General features: G+C 37.7%; 1 long non-coding RNA gene across 1 annotated transcript in view; it reads left to right on the top strand.

Annotated features, from left to right (window-relative positions):
• The window catches only part of LOC101687085, a 178,877-nt gene that overhangs the window by 63,611 nt on the left and 91,669 nt on the right, over positions 1-23,597 (top strand). The window contains exon 2 of the long non-coding RNA XR_006605326.1: positions 1,637-1,728. This is a non-coding gene — a long non-coding RNA (uncharacterized LOC101687085). The remainder of the gene's footprint in view (positions 1-1,636; positions 1,729-23,597) is intronic.

Raw genomic sequence — 23,597 nt, 5'->3', positions numbered from 1 at the left:
ATTTTCTTGCAAATTTCTTGCAAATTTTTATAGTAGGATATAAACTGACAGTCTAAATTTTCAAACAATGAGGTGATTTAACAATAGAAAAACAAAATGCATATTTGTTTTAGTAAACTGCTCTGTAATATCAAGGTCCTTGCTCCTCCCCTGTGTAGAAAAGGAGGTATATGTTTACTGGAGCTGTAGATATATAGATTAAATCCTTCCATAGATCAAAAATACATGCAACAGAAAATGAATTTTAATGATTTTTTTCCATAAAGTCATAAAAACCAAAGTATGTAGTCTGCATAAAGTTACCCATTCTTACAGCAAAGTAACTTCAATTCCAGGATTGTGGAGGCAGGGAGATGGTTTATTAGAAAAATACATCTTTCAAAAAGAAGGACTCATCACAGAGTGAAACCCATGCCCACACCAGCATATTGTTAATTTTAAGATCTACATGTATATAATATAAAACCAAAATTAACCATGAGGAGGCCAACCATAAAGAACTTTTATTATAAGGAATTTTCATGTCTGTTAGATCAGGACTAAATATCTAGTCATAGTATGGAAATCTGAAGGAATCTTGGGGCATCCCTTACCTTTCAGAGTTTTGATTAGATTTCTAAAATATGGTTGTGAAGATATTATAGTAGATTTAAAATAGACTCAGTTCACCTAAATGAAAACTTTGGGCATAATAAAAATAAGGTGGTTTATGTTTCTCTTCACTAAGTGATAGGGTGGGAGGAAGAGGAGTTGAGAGAAGTTGGGAGTCGGGGTGTTGTTCCTTTTCTTCTTAAACAGGATCTGCATTTTGAAAATAAGGCAGAAAGAAATGCGAGCCTGATTTCTGGCAACCAGACAGTGTTGATAATCTTCTTCCACAGATTTCTGCTAGGAACATCTGCCCTGAACTAGTGTTAGGCCAAGACTGATTGTCACTCTTCCGAAAGGAATTCCTGTTTCCCTTCCTCACACACACATACACCCACACTCACACACACTCGCAGTTTATCTGGCAATCTTGAGAGAACCCAGAGAAATCTGGGCAGCTGAAGAGTGAAATCCCAACCTACCCTTGTCACTCAACATCTTCCTTAACAGAAAGGAAATGTATTTTAGGTTTCATTGAAATTATAAACAATACCATGCCTGCAGCTGTGTTTCAAAAGTCTGATGTCAGTAGTGCTGAATACATGTTTTCATCTTAGGCAAACTTATCAAAAACATACAGAACGAGATTATAAGATTTTATTGAAAACAGCCCACTAAAAAAATCTATGTTCCCTTTGTTGCTATGTTGCATGTGTTTCTCATTATTTATTGCCAATATATTTACTTATTAGTAATTAACCCTCTCTGTGGGCCTAGCAAAATAAGATCTCAGAAGCCACAACTTGGAATCTGGACATAATTTCATACTTTTAGTTGATCTTCAGTATTGTGTGTTACTGCCACTCCCCCAACGAAATAGAGAAAATAAAGTTTTGTGAAGTCTGTACTCTGCTGAGAAACACACATTGAAATACCAACAAGAAAAATAGGAAGACTTATAATGCCACATATTCATATAACATTTACTGTGGTTGAAATGGGATCTTTTTCTCCCTAAATAAGTGTTTTTATTCTTTCTGCAAGCTAGGTATGGAAAGCTCTTGCCTCTACTTGGGGATGAACCAGCCCATTCATGGGACATATCAAGACCAAAAAGAATAATTCATCAACAATAAGGAGGTATGTTTGTGACGTTTTGGTCCCTTGTCTCACCTGTCTAGCGTGTCATGGGAGCTACCCTAATAGCAACATGCTATGTTACAAGGCAAACCTTTCTCAGTAGCAATTTAGCAATGTATCAACAGTCTTTAAATGATTCATATGCTTTGCTTCACTGATTTCTTGTTCGGGAAATTTTAAGAATGGGCAAAGCTATCCATCACAGTGTGACTTCAAAAAGTCGCAAATTGAAGACATAAATGTCCAACAATAAGAAAATGACCAAATAAGGGGCACCTGGGTGGCTCAGTGGGTTAAGCCTCTGCCTTCAGCTCAGGTCATGATCTCAGGGTCCTGGGACTGAGCCTCACATCAGGCTCTCTGCTCAGCAGGGAGCCTGCTTCCTCCTCTATGTCTCTGTCTGCCTCTCTGCATACTTGTGATCTCTGTCTGTAAAAAAAAAAAAATGACCAAATAAATTGTGAAATAATGGTAGTCCAGAATTCATTGCAACCCCTGAAATCCTGCTTCAATAAAATTTAATAATATGAATGCCGAAAGTATAGGTTAAGTGCAAAAATTCCAGAAATATATATGCAATCCTAGTAGTATAGATGGAAATGTATATATGTATATTTACATATATTCATATGACCATAATAGTATTAGAGGATATATAGGAATATACATATATTTTTTTCATATATAACATAAATATTAGAAAGAAAACAAGCATGAACTATGGTTATTTTTATTTTTGAGTGGCAAAACTAGAGATTTTATATTATTCTTTAAACCTGCCTTCTTCTTGGGCGCCTGGGTGGCTCAGTGGGTTAAGCCGCTGCCTTCGGCTCAGGTCATGATCTCAGGGTCCTGGGATCGAGTCCCACATCGGGCTCTCTGCTCAGCAGGGAGCCTGTTTCCTCCTCTCTCTCTCTCTGCCTGCCTCTCTGCCTACTTGTGATCTCTCTCTGTCAAATAAATAAATAAAATCTTAAAAAAAAAAAAAACCTGCCTTCTTCTTCCAAAACGTCCCACAATAAATTTTTTTTGATAATTATATATGAAGATATTTTCATTTTTTTAAAACAAACTCCACTGATCTCATGTGAAGCATTGTTCCTTATTAAATTACTGGAAAATAACGGAAGCCTCAAAACCTAAAACAATATTATTTCTGTGAAAGAAGTCCAGGAAAATTGATACTGTTAAATAATAAAATAATTCTATTTTTTTTAAATTTTTATTTATTTTTATAATTTTTTTCAGTGTTCCAGAATTCATTGTTTATGCACCATACCCAGTGCTCCTTGCAATATGTGCCCTCCATAATACCCACCACCAGGCTCACCCAACCTCCCACCCCCTGCCCCTCCAAAACCCTCACATTGTTCTTCAGAGTCCACAGTTTCTCATGGTTCATCTTCCCCTCCAATTTCCCCAACTCCCTTCTCCTCTCCATCTCCCCATGTCCTCCGTGTTATTTCTTATGCTCCACAAAAAAGCCAAACCATATGATCATTGACTCTGTCTGCCTGACTTATTTCACTCAGCATAATCTCTTCCAGTCCCATCCATGTTGACACAAAAGTTGGGTATTCATCCTTTCTGATGGAGGCATAATATTCCGTTGTATATATGGACCACATCTTCCTTATCCATTTGTCTGTTGAAGGGCATTTTGGTTCTTTCCACAGTTTGGTGACCGTGGCCATTGGTGCTATGAACATTGGGGTACAGATGGCCCTTCTTTTCACTACATCTGTATGTTTGGGGTAAATACCCAATAGTGCAATTGCAAGGTCATAGGGAAGCTCTATTTTTAATTTCTTAAGGAATCTCCACACTATTCTCCAAAGTGGCTGCACCAACTTACATTCCCACCAACAGTGTAAGAGGATTCCCCTTTCTCCACATCCTATCCAATATACGTTGTTTCTTGTCTTGTTAATTTTGGCCATTCTAACTGGTGTTAAGTGGTATCTCAATGTGGTTTTTATATGAATCTCCCTGATGGCTAGTGATGATGAACATTTTTTCATGTATCTGTTAGCCAATATGTATGTCTTCATTGGAGAAGTGTCTGTTCTTGTCTTCTGCCCATTTTTTGACATGTTCATCTGTTTTGTGTGTGTTGAGTTTGAGGAGTTCTTTATAGATCCTGGATATCAGCCCTTTGTCTGTATTGTCAATTGCAAATATCTTCTTCCATTCCATGGGTTGTCTCATTGTTTTGTTGACTGTTTCCTTTGCTGTGCAGAAGCTTTTGATCTTGATGAAGTCCCCAAAATTCATTTTTGCTTTTGTTTCCTTTGCCTTTGGAGACATATCTCAAAATTGCTGTGGCCAATGTCGAAGAGGCTACTGCCTGTTCTCCTCTAGGATTCTGATGGATTCCCACCTTATATTGCAGTCTTTTATCCATTTCGAGTTTATCTTTGTGGATGGTGTAAGAGAATGGTTGAGTTTTGTTCTTCTACACATAGCTGTCCAATTTTCCCAGCACCATTTATTGAAGATACTGTCTTTTTTCCACTGTATATTTTTTCCTGCTTTGTCAAAGATTATTTCACCATAGAGTTGAGGGTCCATATCTGGGCTCTCTACTCTGTTCCACTGGCCTATGTGTCTGTTTTTAATGCCAGGACTGTGCTGTCTTGAAGATCACAACTTTGTAGTAAAGCTTCAAACTGGGCAATGTGATGTCCCCAGTTTTGTTTTTCTTTTTCAACATTTCCTTAGCAACTCGGGTTCTCTTTTGATTCCATACAAATTTTAGGATTGTTTGCTCCAGCTCTCTGAAAGATGCCGGTGGAATTTTGATCAGAATGGCATTGAAAGTACAGATTACTCTAAGCAGTATAGACATTTAATTCTATATTGATGAAAAACCCAAGAGTGGAAAACAAGAAATCTTATGACATTTGAAAATTTGGAAGTTTAGTTCTGTATATTGTATTTGTGGGTTTGGATAATTCCTGCTTACTCTTAATATAGTAACCTTACTGAAAAATAGTTGTTAAAGGTGCGGTGCCTGGGTGGCTCAATCAGTTAAGCATCTGCCTTTGGCAGAGGTCATGATCTCAGGGTCCTGTGATCAAGCCCCACATCAGGCTCCCCACCCTGAGTAGGGAGTCTTCACTTTCTGCTCACCTCCCTCACCTCTCCCATCTCCCCCACCTACCCCATCTCTCTCACCTCCCCCATCTCCCCCACCACCCACACCACTTCCCATCTGCATGCACACGTTCTGTCTCTCTCAAATAAATCTTTTAAGAAATAGTTTTTAAAGAGAGCTTAACATCCAATCAAAACTTTTGCCCAAATTTAGTAAGAGGCTCAAAAAAGGGGGAGAACTAAAAAAAAATAAAATAAAATTTTTTTAAAAGGGGGAGAACTATAAAAGAGAATAAAACCTGATTCACATAATTCTGTTAGAAATTAAATTTTCAGGGGCGCCTGGGTGGCTCAGTGGGTTAAAGCCTCTGCCTTCGGCTCAGGTCATGATCCCAGGGTCCTGGGATTGAGCCCCACATTGGGCTCTCTGCTCAGCAGGGAGCCTGCTTCCTCCTCTCCCTCTGCCTGCTTCTCTGTCTACTTGTGATCTCTGTCTGTCAAATAAATAAATAAATAAAATCTTTTAAAAAAAAAAGAAATTAAATTTTCAGAATATATTATTTAGTCATCTGCATAATACATAACTTTAAGAGAAAGTGGTCCATATTTTAAAAAATAATTTATAAAATAATTTTATTATTTCCAGGTATACAACAAGAATTAGAATTCATTAAGTGGTTTTCTTGAAGTTTTAAAATATATTTAAAATGCAATTAAAATTGGAAGTGTCACCCTTAAGCAACCAATAAGCAAAATAGCCTTAAAACATAATTTTCTTCACAAAATTAAACATACTTTGCTATAGTTTTATGTGCAGTATTATTTTACTTAACTAATTCTTTCCGGTAAAATAGAAAATGTTCAGAATTACAATATCTTGTTATATTACACTTGTAATCACTGTACTCAAAACAGATAGAGGTCACTCAATAATCCGTAACTCTTGTCTTTTATTTTTTTTAAAGATTTTATTTATTTATTTGACAGACGGAGATCACAAGTAGGCAGAGAAACAGGCAGAGAGAGAGGAGGAAGGAGGCTCCCTGCGTAGAAAAGAGCCCGATGCGGGGCTCAATCCCAGGACTCTGGGATCATGACCTGAGCCAAAGGCAGAGGCTTTAACCCACTAAACCACCCAGGCACCCCCATAACTCTTGTCTTTTATACAATTTTATAAAGCTCTTCAGTAAAACTTTCAGTGATTTAGACTATCAAATGAAATGTTTACTGAACTAGGTACCACTGGATTTTTTGAAATTTTAGAGAACAAATTTTTTTTTTTAGCTTTGTCTCAATTCTGTGGGATTGGCTGGAACACAGGTATTATGAGCAAATGAACATCACTTTTCTATCTGTGTGTGTAACCCAACAAGCCTGACTGATGTTCAATGGCTTCTGAGAAAGGAGAGACTGCAGAAGCAATAGGTGGTACTCTGAGGAACAATATAAATTAAAATCATTTAAAGTTTTTCCACAATTAAGAAGATTATTAGGTAAGATGAATGAAAGTATAAGTGAGCTGATCGGCCTCTGTACAATTCTTCCCTTGTTCTCATGATGATTTTTTAAATTACTAGTTTATATTATTTGTTTTTAAATGGGAACAGTTCATTTGAGAAATGGAAACAAAATAAATATAAACATGCTGGGGTTTTTTAGTTAGAAGACAATAAGTTAGGTGGGATTGCTGATGATACCTTGAGGCTCCGAATGTTGACATTGGAGCCAGTCATTTGACCTTTCTGAGTCCAAAGTAGGGATGGGGTTCATCAAATACTTTCTAAGACCCTTTCAAGTTGTAAAGAAAAATAATAATTTAATAATACAAACAAATTAAAATATTATATATAATAATATAAAACAAAGGATAAAGCACATATAATATAATCAAAACAATTTTGAAAATAACCAGTTGAACGTTTTCTGATTCTCAAATAGTTATTTTAAAACTTAATATTTGACTAATCCCAAATGTTTATTGTTACAAGGAGTTAATTTTTTGTCATTAGGCATTAAGGTGGAAATATATACCATATCATTGAAATTAATTTTCAGCTTCCTGGTGTCAACTAGGTACATGGTCTACTACTAGTCTGTACAATTACTCTTTCACTCCATTAAGATAATTATCATAGAAAACTCTTATTTTTTAATTTTTAAAGGTATATTTATTTATCTGAGGGAGAGAGAGAGTGCACATGTAAGTGGCGGGGAGGGGCAGAGGGAGAGAATCTTCAAGCAGACACCCCACTGAGCACGGAGCCAGTGAGAGGCTAGATCATGACCTGAGCAGAAACCCAGAGTTGGACCCTTAACTGACTGACCCACCCAGGTGCCCCCACAGAAAACTTTTAAATATCATAATCATTATAGTGTATTCTTGAGATAAAGGAGGAAAAGAGAAGGTCATTATCGATGGATATTCATCTCTCTGAATGGCACTTTCTATTTCCTTTGGCCAGTCCTTCCCTCATTCTTTATCTTAAGAAAAAGGTCCAGATGGCTTCAAGGTAAAGGAAATGCCCAGTATGAACCTAGCCATTATTTTGTTGTATCATTGCTGGAGCAGAGGGTCTAAACAGGTATTACATTATTGTATCTCTGAAAGGACCTTAGTTGTAAAAAACAGAAACCAGCTCTAAAAATGACATTTATGAAAGAGTGTTAGGTTGCATAAGGATTTCTTAGAGAGTCTAGAGGAGAACACAGAAGCTACACACTCAGAAACCATGACCAAAATACATTACAGAACCTCCCAGCAGAGGCTCCCAGTTTATTCCCCTGATATAATTGCCCTCAGTTGTTGGATATATTCTTTATGTCCCTGGCACTGTTATCTCTGAGTCCTGGAGATTTCTGCTACCATGTATGCTACCCATTCCACAAGGCTTCTGATTCCTAGTGCCTCTAACTTCCTCTTCAGAGATTGGCTTGGATTTGTTTGCTTAGGGGACTCTAGTGTTTGCCTGCTTCCTCGTCTCAAGAAAAGGGGGTCATTGTGTTCAATGGCTTCTGTTGTGAAGGGTAAGGGCTCACAGAAAGGGAGACTTCCCCAGACACTTCTGCTTTCAGTATCATGAGTGAATAGGTGTTCAAGGGACGCTGAGTAGGATAGACTTTCAGCAATCATTGCCATCTCACAATATAAGAAAGGTCTCCAGGAAACCCTCCTCTGCCTGGAATGAACAAACTACTGTGAGTGGGGTCCAGAGTACTTAATGCCTGCTCCTGGGTGCTAGGAACCAAGACTTTGGAGGAAGTTAACCTGAAGTAGAGCATCTAAAAACCAAAGATAGGAGACCCAAAGCTAAATAGTGAGCACAGGATGCTAAAGTCACAGCAAGGGGAAGTTGGAACAGCTGGGAGCCATGGTAATGGGAGCTCCAGGAATCTCAGAAGTCTGGTGTTGCCCTGGGGTGGACCACTATCACAACACTACTATCTGATAATGAACCCTGGAAGAGCTAGGAGTTGGAGAATTAGAATCTAGCACTCCTGATCTAAACTGGACTTTACTAGAGAGGAACATACTAGCTACCTGCAAAGAAGGAAACAACCCCCCCCCCTCAAGTATTCTTAAGAACTACCTCAGAATAAGTTCAATAGGTTGACCAAGACTATCAGAAACACAGGAAGGCAAGCCCCTGGGAGGGAGAGTCAGCAGAAGGAAGAAACAACTTCTATGTCCAGCCTGCAAGGAATGCAAATACTGCAATTGTCAGACATAGCATATAGAATGGCTATATATCCTACAGTAAAAGAAATAAAAGATACAGTTACAAAAATGAGCAAATAACGGGAAACCTTCTAAGTAAACACACACAAAACACACTCATATGGACTTTTAGAAATGAAAATAGAAAGGTTGGAATTTTTAAATGGAGAGGTAAAATGAGAATTATCAACATTTGAAGAAAATTTTTTAAGTAAAATATGAAACTGAAGTATCTAATTTTAAAAATGAATGCTTCAAAGGAGATAGGAACCTAGGAAGAGCAAAACAAACAAAAATTGAAATGTAAGATGGCATTAAAAAATCCAGGTTTTCCAATAATTGCAATAAGTATAAATAAAAAATGACCAATGATATAACCATCTCTAGAAATACAATATATAAAACATAGCATATATAAAACATACTCACTAAGTAAAAGATTATCAAATAGGGTTATTTTTAATCCAGTTAGGTGTTATTTATAGGAAATGTTCCTAAAGAGTAAGGAAACTACCAGGACAAAGTGTAAAGATAAGAAAGATACATTAAGGGGCACCTGGGTGGCTCAGTGGATTTAAAGCCTCTGCCTTCAGCTCAGGTCATGATCCTGGGGTCCTGGGATGGAGTCCTGCATAGGCCTCTCTGCTCAGCAGGGAGCTTGCATCCACCCCACCCCAACCCAACCCCCCACCTGCCTCTCTGCTTACTTGTGATCTCTCTCTCTGTCAAATAAAAAAAGAAAGAAAGATACATTAAGCCAATAATAAACAAAAGTAAGCTGGAGTGGGTATATTATTCATAGACCAAATATCTTTTAAGAATGAAGAGAATCACTGGGATCTAGTGAATGCTATACATGATAAAAGGCTTAATTCACTGGGAAAATATGACCAGTCTAAATAAGACAGCTCTCACAAAATAGCCTTAAATTGTAGACAGTAAAAACTGTTCAAACCACTTAAATTTCGACAACTCAATCAACATAATGAGAAATTACAAAACAGCTCTCTCAATTATTATTGGTAGCAAGCAGGAAAAAGAATCAATAAAAATAAAAGATAGAAGACATCTGACAAGCTTGATCTAATAATTCTGTACAGAACAGCATCCAAGAGTTAGAAAATACTTGTCCTGCTCAAGGACATACAGAATATTTTTTTGTACTGTGAACAAGGCCATAAAGCAAGTCTTAACACATTTCAAAGAATAGGTATCCCACAGAACAGCTCTCTGATGAAGGGCAATTAAGAAGTAATAACAGAAAGGCAAATGAAGAATATTGAGAAGTTGGAAAACACATTTCTATTTAATGCACAGGTCAAAGAAGGAATGTTAGTGGGTGTTAACAAAAACACAAAAACCTAAAACTGAAGGGCAACCCAAAGTCTACTTGTTAAGACTTGTAGGTAACCAAAAAAGCAGCATTTTAAGATCTCTTTAGCTTTGAATGATTTTATTACAAAAGAAAAAAGATTGAAAAGTCATGAATTTTTTCCAACATTAAAAGTTATAATAGGAAGAGCAGAATATACCCAAGGACAGCAAGAAGAAAGATATAATATAGATATGAGCAGGTATCATTGAAATAGAATATAAAGGAACAATATGAAGCAACAAGAAAGCTGAGTTTTATTCTAAGTAAACTTTCTGTGAGATTGATCAGAAAGGAGGAAGGGATAGAAATAAAGTCATAAATAAATAACATACTGGATAGTAAAGGAGATATGACAAAAGATGGGGCAAGATTTAAAATATACAAGATCATCAACAGTTCCATGCCAGTAAGTTATAAAATTTAACCAAGACAAAAAAATCTTGAAAAATTACAACTTGTCAAGAGAATTTCAAGAAGAAATAACTGGACCATTTCCTTACACCACACACAAAAATAGACTCAAGACAGATGAAAGATGAAAGACCTCAATGTGAGACAGGAATCCATCAAAATCCTTGAGGAGAACACAGGCAGCAACCTCTTCAACCTCAGCTGCAGCAATTTCTTCCTAAAACATTGTCAAAGGCAAGGGAAACAAGGGCAAAAATGAACTATTGGGACTTCATCAAGATCAAAAGCTTTTGCACAGCAAAGGAAACCATCAACAAAATCAAAAGACAACTGACAGAATGAGAGAAGATATTCTCAAATGACATATCAGGTAAAGGGCTAGTATCCAAAATCTATAAAGAACTTACCAAACTCAGCAACCAAAGAACAAGTAATCAAATCAAGAAATGGGCAAAAGAAATATATAGACATTTCTTCAAAGAAGACATCCAAGTGGCTAAAATTAACAAGTTAGGAAACAACAGATGTTGGCAAGGATGAAGAGAAAGGGGAACCCTCCTACACTGTTGGTGGGAATACAAGCTGATGCAGACACTCTGGAAAACAGCATGGAGGTTCCTCAAAAAGTTGAAAATAGAGTTACTCTTCAACCCAACGATTGCACTACTGGGTGTTTGCCCCAAAGATAAAATGTTATGACCCAAAGGAATACCTGCACTCCAATATTTATAGCAGCAGTGCCTACAATAGCCAAACTATTGAAATATATATATATATTATATATATAATATATATATATATCAGAATACTATGCAGCCATCAAAAAAATGAAATTTTGCCATTTACAACAATGTGGAAGAAACTACAGGGATTATGCTAAACAAAATAAGTCAATCAGAGAAAGACAATTATCATATGATCTCCCTGATCTGTGGAATTTAAGAAAAGAAAAAATAAAAAAAAGACTGAGGGCTATAGGGAAAGAGAGGAAAAAGAAAGACGAAACCAGAGAGGGTGACAAACTATAAGAGACTCTTAATCATAGGAAACATACTGAAGGTTGCGGAGGCAAGAGAGGTGGGATGATGGGGTAACTGGGTGATGGACATTAAGGCAGGCACATGATGTACTGAACACTGTGTGTTATATAAGACTGATAAACCCCTGACCTCTACCTCTGAAACCAATAATACATTATATGTTAATTAATTGAATTTAAATTTTTAAATAATGAAAAAAACTGAAAAAAGGGGGGAAAAGAAGAAATAAAAATGTAAATATTCCTACAACTATTAAAAAGTTGAACCAGTAATGAAACATACTTACAGATAGAAAATTAAGGCTCCAAAAGTTTTATAGGTAAGTTCTACCAAATGTTTCAAGAACATACTCTATGTTTGAGTAAATTTTCTGGAGAACAAAGAATGAGAAAAGAATCCCTGGCTGATTGCACAAGGTCATTTTAACCTTGGTACAAAAAGTTAAGGTTTCTTGAGAAAGAATATTATAGTACCTAGTTTCTCATTCATAGAGGTGCAAAAATCCTAAACAAAATATTTACAGATAGAATTCAACAGCACATAAAAGGAAAATACATGATACCTAGGTTGAAATTACTTTATGCATAAAAAGGTGGTTTTTAGAAAGTCTATAAATATTATTCAAGCTATTAAAAAAGTAAAGGAAAAAATATGTTACTTTAAATAAATGGAGCAAAAATATCTTTAAAAAATACAATACCTATTCTTAATTCAAAAAGAAGTTAGTAAGCTAAGAGAATTTTGTTAACCTGATAGTATGTATCTGCAGAAAACTTAGAATAAACCTCATTCTACATAAGAAAATATCAGAAGCACTTCCTTTATAATCAGTAATAAAAAAGAGAATGGCAACTATTACCAGTTACAGTCAACATCTCACAGGAAGTTCTAACCAATCCAATAAGGCCATAGAAGTAAATGCTATAATTTTCTGTGTGTAAATCCATAGATAAACTAATAGAACAATATGAACACTATAAATAATGAGAATTCAGTAAGAAAGGAAGGCATAGAATGAGTTTTTGCATTTCTGGGTACCAGGAACAAACAACCTGAACATGTAATTTTATTTAAAAGCATGATTCTTAAAACAAATATCACTATCTAAAATTATAAATACTTAATGTTGAACAGAAGATATGAAATACCTATATGCAGAAAATTATAATTCTTTTCCTGAACATTATTAAAAAGATCTAAACAAGTGAAGTAGTAGCTCCCATTCATGGATTTAAAAAAACTCAAGTGCATCAAGATTTTAAAGATCTCCAAATTGACATGAGAATCAATGTGATCTAGTAAAAAAAAAAAAAAAAAATCACTTTTTGTGGGGGAATGGAACTTGAAAAACTGATTCATCTGTACTGAAATACAAAAGGCTCAAATTAGCTTAGACACTCTTAAAGGAGAAAATGGAGGAGGAGGAACAAATTTCTATTTCAGTTTTACAAAACTTATTATGAAACTGTAGTGATTAGACTTTGTGACTCGTACGGGTATAGACAAACTGAACAGTGCAATAGGACAGATACCCAAAGAGACGTGCCTATATATAACTCAGAAATGAAAAATATGACATAATATATTAGTAGGGAAAGGAGAAACTATGTAATCAGTGAAGCTGAGGGGCAGCTGGATGGCTCAGTCAGTTGAGTTTTGGACTCTTGGTTTCAGCTTAGGTTGTGATCTCAAGATCATGTGATCAAGCCCTGCAACGTGCTCCCTGCTCAGTGGGGAATCTGCTTCTCTCTCTCTTTCTCTCTCTCTCAAATGGATAAATAAATCTTTAAAAAAATAAAGTATAAAACAAATGAAGCTGAAGCATATTTTTTTACTTTGATACATTTATATATTGTAACATAATTGCTGATGTAGCAGTGTTCATCACATTGCATAATTTGCTACAATATTATTGTCTATATTCATTTTACTGTGCATTAGTTCTCCATGACTTATTTACTAGTTGTTTCAAGTTTGTATGCTTAGAATCATCACTAATGCCCTTATCCCCATCCCCCAGTAACCACCATTTTATCTCTTTTTTTTATTATTGGTTTAACTTTTTTGGATTCCACATGTAAGTAATATCATATAGTACTTGTCTTTTCTCTGTCTGACAGTTTATTTCACTTAGCATAATGTGCTCACGCTTCTTCCATGTTTTCTCAAAAAGGGGGCTATCTTCCTTTCTTTGGGATGAATAATATTCCTTTGTGTATATATACCTCTCTTTTTATCCATTCATCCACTGGTCGACACTTGGGTTGTTTCCATATCTTAGCTGTTGTGAATAATGCTTTGAGGAACATGGAAGTGTATACATCTCATTGAAATCCTGTTTTCATTTCCTCTGAGTCTATACACAGAAGTAGAATTGCTGGATCATATGGTAGATCTATTTTTGATTCTTTGAGGAACTCCGATACTGTTCCCATAGTAGTTAGACCAATTTACATTGCCGTCAGCAGTGTGTTGATTACATTCCTATCAACTCTTTACAACTTATCCTTGCCAGAACTTAGTGTCTCTCGTGTTATCTTTATTTTTATAATGTAATCCATAAAAGTGATTTCCTGATGCATTATGAATTTCAAATGCAGAACATTAATTTTTTAGGTGAAAATTGATGTCTGTGGAGAAGGAAATGATTTTTTTTAATAAATAAAAAATAATAACCATAGAAAGAAATGTTGATAGGTGTAATTTTATTGAAGTTAATTCTTCATTAAAAAAATGAAATTAATGTTAAATGCAAGAATACATATATACACACATACCTTTTGTAAGGCAACACCACATACAAAATTCAGGGCAGTGGCTATGTGTAATGGAAACACAAGAGGATGAAATAGAGAAGAACATAGGTAAAGTATATTATTGACAATATTTTCATTTTTGGTTTAAGTGGTGGCTTGGTGGCTATTAATTATTTTATTAGATAATTAACTAAATGAGTAAAATCAAAGAAAGTCAGTCTGGACAAATGATGATAGCACTTTATGAACGAAGGCCTCTGATTAACCTAATTCGGTACATCTTGCTTTTAAAAAGTCAAAGACGTGGTCACACACACCAAAAACAAGTAGATAAAAGAATAGAGATGTAGCAGAAGACGTAAACAGAAGGCAATAATTTGGCTAGTGCTATAATTATAATAGTTAACTGAATCCAAAGAAGATTAACTGAATAAAATCTTTGCCACTGGAATTTCTGAGATATTTTATGCACTTCCAGTTTTTTTTCCTATGATTGTTCTGCATTGTGCTGTAAAAATAAATGCATAACACTGGTATTGAGAGGGGAAAGATGCATTTGTTAAGCAGGGTGACCTGAATAATAAGACAGGCCTATTCAGAGTGTTTGATGACAGTAGGCAGATTCAGAGAGGTGTGAAGGCTAGATCAGCTATGAAACACCATATTTTAACAATAAAAATAATAAAATAGCTGAATTATCAAATAGTTGCAAATTATTTACTTCCCATACAATAATTCTACTCTTTCTTGCATTTTAGAATGAGTTTGTGAATAAGAAACAAGTAGATGGCATTCCAGTGAAGGGGCAAGACATGGCATGTAAGTCCCAGCCTGGTTTATCATCATTTCCCAAAAGCCCGTTTGCTGCATGTCAGCATGGGCCATAGAAAGCCTTCGGAGGGAGATTTGGAAGGTCAGGGGAAGGAGCAGCAAGGTGGCTTTATCCTTAAGAAGTCTGTGAACAACATTCTAGCGTTGCTTCTTGCTGGATTTTCTGGTTAGGAAATACAACAGCTGGGTTCACAGCTCCTACAGCTCCTGCCAAATTTCCTGCTTTCCAGTCAGGTACACAGAGCTCTGTGATAAAGGGCAGCCAGCTTTGGCAGCACACCCCCATCATCACGTTTGGAAGTGAAGCTGGTCTAACAAAGGTTCCAGACCATCCTTGTGCATTGGAGCTCAGCCTTCCAGGTTCCATCTTGACCTTGCTTCCCCACCTCCAAGACCATCTGCCCTCCTCTGCTGCTTCGGCTCTAGTCTTCAGGCTTTAGCTGCAGACACAGCTTCACATAGCCTGGAAAATCAGCTCCTTCAGCTGCACAACCTCAAATCCCATAATAAACCCCTTGTGATACATACCTCCTAGTTCTTCTGCTTCTTTGGACACACCCGGGGTAGAATCACACCCAGAGGATAATCAAGAACAAAATGCTTTCCCCATGAGTTCACCAGTCTTGGGTTTTGTTTGGAGGCAATCTGGTGCAGCATTTCAAGCCCCAAAGCCCAGGGGTGACTCTTGGTAAATGTTCCTGCCCTTTGTTTCCATCCAGGGCTTTGCAGGCCTTAGAAAACTGTAGGATGCCTGGATTCACATGGCAGTTGCTTCATGGGGTCTCCTATGTAATTAATTGGCTGTTTCAACCTAGGAGTGAGTCTTGTATAGTTTTCAATGACTACAGGGAAGAGACTTGTTGATTTTTAAACATATTAGAATATATTTCAGGTCTCCAACTCCATGGACATCAAACTTGCTCTCCATGATGATTTCTAAATTAAGGTAGAAGTTCAAAAAGTTTTCTTTTATTCACAGAAATATGAATAAGATAAATTCTAAGACTACATAAGATACAAAATAAAGAAAATGTGGCAAACCAGGTAAAACTCAAAATGCATTTATGCTTTCCAGGGATGGGACCTAAAGGATTCTATGTGTGTGTGTGTTTAGTTATTCTACTGAAAATCTTTTGGGGATGCATGATGTTTATATGCAAAAATTCTTTTTTTTTTTTAAAGATTTTATTTATTTATCAGAGAGAGAGAGGGAGAGAGCGAGCATAGGCAGACAGAATGGCAGACAGAGGCAGAGGGAGAAGCAGGCTCCCTGCTGAGCAAGGAGCCCGATGTGGGACTCGGTCCCAGGACGCTGGGATCATGACCTGAGCCGAAGGCAGCTGCTTAACCAACTGAGCCACCCAGGCCAAAATTCTTTCTGCTGCAAATTGAAGCGGCCATTTGGTTAAGTTAGTTGCTGAAAAGACAAAGAAACTCTTTCCAGCTTTTAGGAGGTTCTGCTGTGCCCTCCTAGAATGATATACCCTGTCACGTAGACTTAAAGCTCCTCACATATATTGTTTCAAAATGGGACAGTATCGTAAGAGGCACAAATGGTATAGAAAATCCACCATCACCCAGCCCTGTTTCTTATTGGTCAGTGAATACCATTCCTTAGGTAACAGGAGAGAAGTTTTCACAGAATGTCAGTTTTACTGAGAAGGTGAAATAAGTCTTAGAAAAAGATCAATGACATCAAGGACTATTTGACCCTGATTTTGGTTGAACTTCGGATACTAGTGAAATATTAGGGTAAAGTTTGGTGTGTCATCAGAGTTAGTCTCCATAAATAGCACTGAACTCTGTCTCCTTCTCTTCCCCTCCCTCCGCAGTCCTCCTCCAATCAGAGAGGGCTTCTTGAGGGAGCTTTGAAGGTTCCCCAGAGGGCTCTAGGATATTCCCCCCAGCCCCCCTTCAGGGCTCTAGGCCATGACATTTGAAAAGCTGCCTTTTAAAGATGAAGGCAGTGTGGTCGAAGAGATGAGAGACCTGGGTTTTTGTTTGGATTCTGCCTACCACTTACTGAACAACCCTAGGCACACCACTTCCAGTGCCTGGCATTCTTTCCTCAGGGTTAATAGCATTTGCCCTCTCAAGGTTATCTTGTTGATCAAATTAGGAAATGCATGAGGAAACACTTCTAAAGCTTAAAATGGAAAGCTCTTTGCACCAGCTCCTTCTCAAGTCCTCAAATGATAAGATTTCTCCAAAAGCTTTTTTTTTTTTTTTTTACCCCGACCCTTACCTTGTTTCTTTTCCTACATCATACCCTGTTCTGTGGTGACTTCAACAGCACTTAGAGCTTAAAGTGTCACCTTGAGGCATATGATTCTCAGGTTGACATCTCTACCTCCAAACCCCTTTCGAATTCCTCAGCTGGATTTCCAGCTGTTTTATATTCAACATGTGTTGTCCACTCTCCTATTCAGCTACTTGAAACATCTTTACCAGAGCCCCAATGTCCCCACCTCCTCGTCAGAATTTCCCTTTTCTTCAGTGTCCATCATCCTAACATTAGAAACTAAAAGATCCTAGAAATATTTTGGCCTCTTTCTCTCCGCAGTCCCAAGTCCCCACATGTGGCTTCAGATTTGGTTAATTCTGCTCCGAGATGATCCTCCCTTCATGTCTGTGCTGCTGGTTCTGTCCACACTGCCTCATCCCAGCACTCATGACCTCATGCCTGGATCCCTGCAGCCATTCCCTACTCCATCTCCACATCCAGAACGCCTACAATTCTGCAAATCCTCCTTGCCATGCCAAGTAATTTTTAATAAAATACAGCATAGGTCATATTGCTCCCTTGCTCCTAGACTGTTATGGCTTTCTGTTGCTCGAAGAATACAGTATCGATTTTCTTAGAGTTGCTGGTTGCTGTCTCTTTGAGGCACCTATGTGTGCACTCTAAAGAAAGAAGTAGTAACTGTTACACACCCATTACTCATGTCTCTGTTAGAGCTGGCTGCTTCTGCATTTGCAAACTGTAGAGAACAGCAGTCAAGTCTGTCCATAAGTATTCCTAGTTAATCTAATTAACTTTAAATTCACCTCTTTTCCCTCAAATATCTTATGTCCTCTTTGTCTATATTATAGTTCCTTAAAAACATTTTTTCCCCTCAACTATCTATTTGGGTTGTTCCTGTTCCTCTTTGTAGCTGAAATGCTCATACTTGCAAATTTCCTGGGCAGATGTTCATCCTGAGTTTGGAATAGAATATGTCCCCAAATCCACACCTGGAGCTGAAGCATACATTTGCATACGGATTAACTAATGTAGCTCAAGATCTCATTTATACTTAGAAAGGAATCAAACATCCATAAAGATTACATTATTCCATGTGTTTAAGTGCATATTAAATAGACTAATCATAATTATTGGCCTGATGTATTTTAGAATTTACATGACAAAGAGCTCACTCCTAAATTCCATAGCAGGAAAAAAAATTCTTTATTAGTATATAAAAATAATTATTTAAAGATGCTAAAACAATACACTGACATAATATTATAAGCATAGGCATATCTGATGTCACAAAAGCTATTTAGGAGAGAGACAGACCAGATATTTCCCTGAACCAAGACCTAGTTAACATATGCCTGCATAATGGCATTAAATGGATCTTTGCAGTTTCTTTCGTGTTTGGTGATGGCCAAATCACAAGAAACAAGTGTCATGGAAAATATAACTGAGCTAAAGGATCCATTTAACCATCTTTCTCCACTTATCCCACCCAGACACCCTCCAAGGCACTTCCAGATTTTTGTGTGGTTCCATTTTAAAAGAAGCCATTTCCAGGGACTCTCGAGGCAAAGTGCTCCAAGCTATTGTCGTAGCTGCCACTCACTCGCTTAGACAATGTTAGGAAGGGGAAATGTGCTCAGCATCTCCTCCTCCTCATGCCCACAAGAATGCAAAGCTAGAACTTGGAATAAAGGGCAATGTTTGTTGTTCATCAGTCTCAGAAGGAAACTGACAGCACACTCTAAAACATTTATCCAAACATATCAGTGAAGGGAACATATACAGAGCTGTGAGTATGGTTAGGGAGCTAGTGACACATGAAGAATATCCCAGTAACTAGCACCAACAGGAAGCCCTAGATCTAAAGCAAGAAGAGGAGGGAAAGGTTACCAAATGCTGTCGGAGATGGGATGGGAGAGGGGAAGATGGTGGAGCTGCATGGTAAGAGCTCTGGCTCTAGGAAACCTTCTCATTTCCCACTGACACTTTCCACTGGCCAAACCCAAAGAGCAGCAGAGGGCACGGGAACCAGGGAGATCCAGTCCATAGTGATTAGCCTCCAGAGCAGGGCAGAGAACTGAAGAATGGATAGATGGGGCTCAGGCAGGAACCCAAGAGAGAAAAACTAGTACTCTCATCTTCTACCAGGACCTCAGCAACTGTATTAAATGATCGAAAATATTAAGAAGGGGCATATCTGTCATAGCAACCAATAAATAGTAAGTTTTATTGGGTATTAATAAATGTAACTGATATTTTAATACACTGACTTATAACAAAACCAGTAGACCTGGCTGCCTAGAGATTTCTATGGATCCAATGATACATATAGAATATCTGTTCAGCACTTGGAGTGGCTAAATAATTTTGAGAAAGTCAATACATGGAGTGGTGGGTCATGAACAAATCCCCAGACACCATCAATTTATTCTGTGTGCTTAAGCACAGTGCTCTAGTGAACTGTTCAGACTTATGCATCATGAAACACTGAAAGTTAGAATAAGATGGAAACCCCTGGGGAAGCTTTCCACTCCACTGCATTGTGGATGGGAAATAGTTAATTATTTTCCTAGTTCTGAAGATAACTAACCACACTCCTTCTGTAAACCTGAGTGTAACTGTCACTATGAAGGACAGAAATAAAATCAAGCACCAAATGACTGTTTAAAACCACCTTTAAATTATATGTGCACATTTTAATATAAAAAAATTCTCATTTACTCTTTATTAGTCTATGTAAACCAGATGAAAAAATTAGAGTACATAGAAGTCAAAAGACGTGCCAGGAATCACGCATCCAAGTAATAGAACCAAAATTAAAACTGGTTGATAACCATTGGAATCACTTACTGATGTCTTCAAAATTGAAGCTCCTGAGTCCCATCCTGCATCTACTGAAGTAACATCAGGATTGGATTGGGAGTGACTTGTGGTGACATAGCAATTATTCTCTGTACTTTTAAAGGCTCCACACCAAGGCTGATGTACTGACAGGTTCATAATTGCTAAAGATATAAACTGGCCAAATGCTGAACAGCAGATTCTAAGGAGCAACTCCATTCAGTTCTTGATTGATTCTCTGTCTCCAAGTGGGTCATCAGTTACAAACAGGAATCTTCTTGTCAGGTCAGAATTTTGATGGAAGCTATATTTGGAGTCATGCTATTTGCCCTATTATTGTCAGGTCATGACATGCAGCTTAACAAAATGCTTTTTCTAAGACCTGATGTGAAAGTTTAAAAGCCTCCCTCCTTCACCTTTTGTGCACTACAGTTTGCATGGAGAATAGGCACATAGCTAAAAGAAAAACACTTACTTCAAGTTCTGGAAATAGCAACTGAGCACCACTCATTCTCCTTCTGACACTGGGGTTATCCTAGGAATACAGCTGCAAGTGAAGTCAAACATAAATTCAAAAATAAATACTTGAAGAGGGAGACAAAATCCAGTCACCATGGGTTACCGTTCCCCACTCCACCAAAATAAACAAAATCATTTGTTTCAAATGAAGGCTTCTTGAAAGGAAGGAAGGTATAACCAAAATAATCAGAAGAACGTATAATGCACAGTAGGATCTGACAAACTGGGAAATTTTTAAGTTTGATGCAAGGTAGATAACAGGGAAGCTACCCTATTCCCCACATTCCTCCATGACACAATGATGTGTCACGGCACCCCTTGAAGATTGGAAGGTCTTCTGCATCTTGATTTTTGGACTCAGACCAACCCTACATTAATATTCTTCTTCTTCTGTCCTTTATCTCTTTCTAACAACTTGTAGGAGTGGTTTGCTGATAATATAATACATTTAAGGGAGGGAGTTTTTAAAAACAATTAATCCTCCTTTGTATTGATCTTTAAACTAGCCAACATTTTCCACTGGATTCTTGGTAACCTCTCTGCACAATAGAATAAGATTTGAAATCTGCTTACTCTTATGAAAAATTAGTCATCACTAATGCAGAGTACTTTGGGTTGCATGTAAGAGTCAGTATGCCATTGGTACTCAAGTTAAAGAAAAAAAAGAAATCCAACAATAATCAAATTTTCCTTGTAATGGTTGGATAGCACCCTTCTGGAAGATTAGTGGCATTAATTCAAAAATTACTTCTTGGTTGGATAGACGAGCACTATGGTGACGCAGGTGGAATACTACCTCAAGTAGAAACTATAACTTGGGCAATACAACTGCCCACACACAACAGATGTGTTAGTGAGCAGAGCAGAACATCCTGAGGGGCTGAGTGCATACAGATGTGGCCATTCAGGGCCTGTGCTGACGTAAAAGCCTGTCCTGGTGCAGTCTTTCTGAACATAATCCTCCCATTTCTCCATTTCTTTCTAAACAGAAGCTGGAGGAGGAATGGTCAGCCAAACCAGGTAGAGCTCTACCTTCTGGCTATGCACTGCCTCCTTCTATGCTTCCCCCGGAGACTGGAGGACAGTTTTTTCCTTCAGACATGGCCACCTCACTTGAAGAAGCTCTTGGGCTCAGTTCAGTTCTACGAGTCACAGAGGTGGCTGAGAAGACATTTATCTAAAAGAATTTGAGAATAATATAGATAATACGGAGTATATTATCATGTCAATAATGTTTATAAATGGAGGAAGCGTGATTGAGTGTGAAGAGAAAAGCAAGATAACTTTGCAGTATTTCAGGAAGTACTATAGGTCTTTAGCCAGCAAAACAGTTTTATACGAAAAGGAAAAAACCCTCGTTCCATACTTCCTTGAATATGTTTAATGAGATTGATTCTGAAATTTCTTCAATTTAAAGTTTATCTCAAAACAGCTTTTAGGGGTGCCTGGGTGGCTCAGTGGGTTAAAGCCTCTGCCTTTGGCTCAGGTCATGATCCCAGGGTCCTGGGATCGAGCCCCACATCAGGCTCTCTGCTTAGCAGGGAGCCTGCTTCCCCCTCTTTTTCTCTGCCTGCCTTTCTCCCTGCTTGTGATCTCTGTCAAATAAATAAATAGAATTAAAAAAAAAAAAACAACTTTAAAAAAACAATTTTTTAAAGATTTCTGTCAGACTTGGGCAACTTAACTTAAATGCAATTTTTCTTTGACAATTAAACAAAGTCAGATACTTTTGAGAAATGAATCCCAATTCCTAAAACTTATATTTGTAGCTCTTTTGTTTTTCTTTTCTGACATAAAGAAGTATAGCCATTGTCTTTTCCATTTTGCTTATTTGAAAATAACTAACCTCAAGTATTTAAGCAAAATACATTTTGACTTGAAACTATATATTTCCATGGATTTTGCAAATCAGTGCACATGCTCCTCAAGGCCCTGCTTAATTTGTGTGTCCTCAGAAGGATCTTGGGCTTACACGCAGAGTGTGCCAGGAGCTGGCAGCAAAGGAGGGGTGGACCCATTGTTGCAGACACCCACAGCGATAACATCAAGCTCCAGGCAAATTGTAATTAGGCAAAGAATGTTCTCTTCTATATTCTTCTTTTAAAAACACCATGGAGAGCAGCTGTAAAATTCAGAGTTATCTTAAGACTTCTTGTCATAAACTATTTATTGAATCACCTGGAATGTTTTTGGTTGGATGTCTCATTGTACAACCAATACATTCATCTCTGTCCCCTGACTTGTGTGGCTAAAAAGGATGATATGGGAGAAATACAACTTAGAACCACGAGTCTAAGGATTTCAGTCTCTTCAGCAGGCATTAAGGCTTATTTCAAGTGGCTGTGTTTCCTAGGGGCCAGAGTGTCTCACAAAGTCCCCTGGGGGCCTTGCGTTTCTTTCCACTGTGCTTCGCATAGAAGGAAACATAGGAAACAGCAGAGCTCATCCTGGTGAAAATACCTCCTCGGTGTCTGAGTAGACAAATCCTAGGGAAGAGCACATTAACCATTAGAGAAAGTAGGGAAACTGAAGTGGGATTAAAGGAATATACACATTAAAGGGATATAAAGGTATTTCTTAAAGGAACATGACATAAGTACATGCAGGTTGAAAAAACCAGATGATTGACTCTTTTAATCTTAGTCAATAATTTTTAAAAGCTACAAGGAAGGGGCGCCTAGGAGGCTCAGTCAGTAAAATATCCGACTCTTGAGTTTGGCTCAGGTCATGGTCCTAGGGTCCTGGGATTGACTCCACTTGGCTCTTCACTGGGCATGGAGCCTGCTTGGGATTCTCTGTCTCCCTCTGCTTCTCTTCCCTCCCCCCACCCCGACTCGGAGGCACACACTCTCTTTCTCTCCATCTTTCTCTCACTCAAAAGTGAAATAATAAATAAATCTATAGGGAAAGCAACTCCCACAGCAGCTAATGAAAAGAAGGAGTCTGAGGAGTGACCATCCAGGAGGCAGAGTAGAGCGAGGGTGCAAAACACCTTCTAGAACTGCGAGGATTATCCAAGAGAAAAGGAAGGGGGTAAAGGAGA

This window comes from Mustela putorius, unplaced genomic scaffold, assembly GCF_011764305.1.
Source record: "Mustela putorius furo isolate JIRA1106 unplaced genomic scaffold, ASM1176430v1.1 tig00000145_pilon_pilon_pilon, whole genome shotgun sequence".
In the NCBI taxonomy this organism is placed as follows: Eukaryota; Metazoa; Chordata; class Mammalia; order Carnivora; family Mustelidae; genus Mustela; species Mustela putorius.
This window is presented reverse-complemented; position numbering and strand designations above follow the sequence as displayed.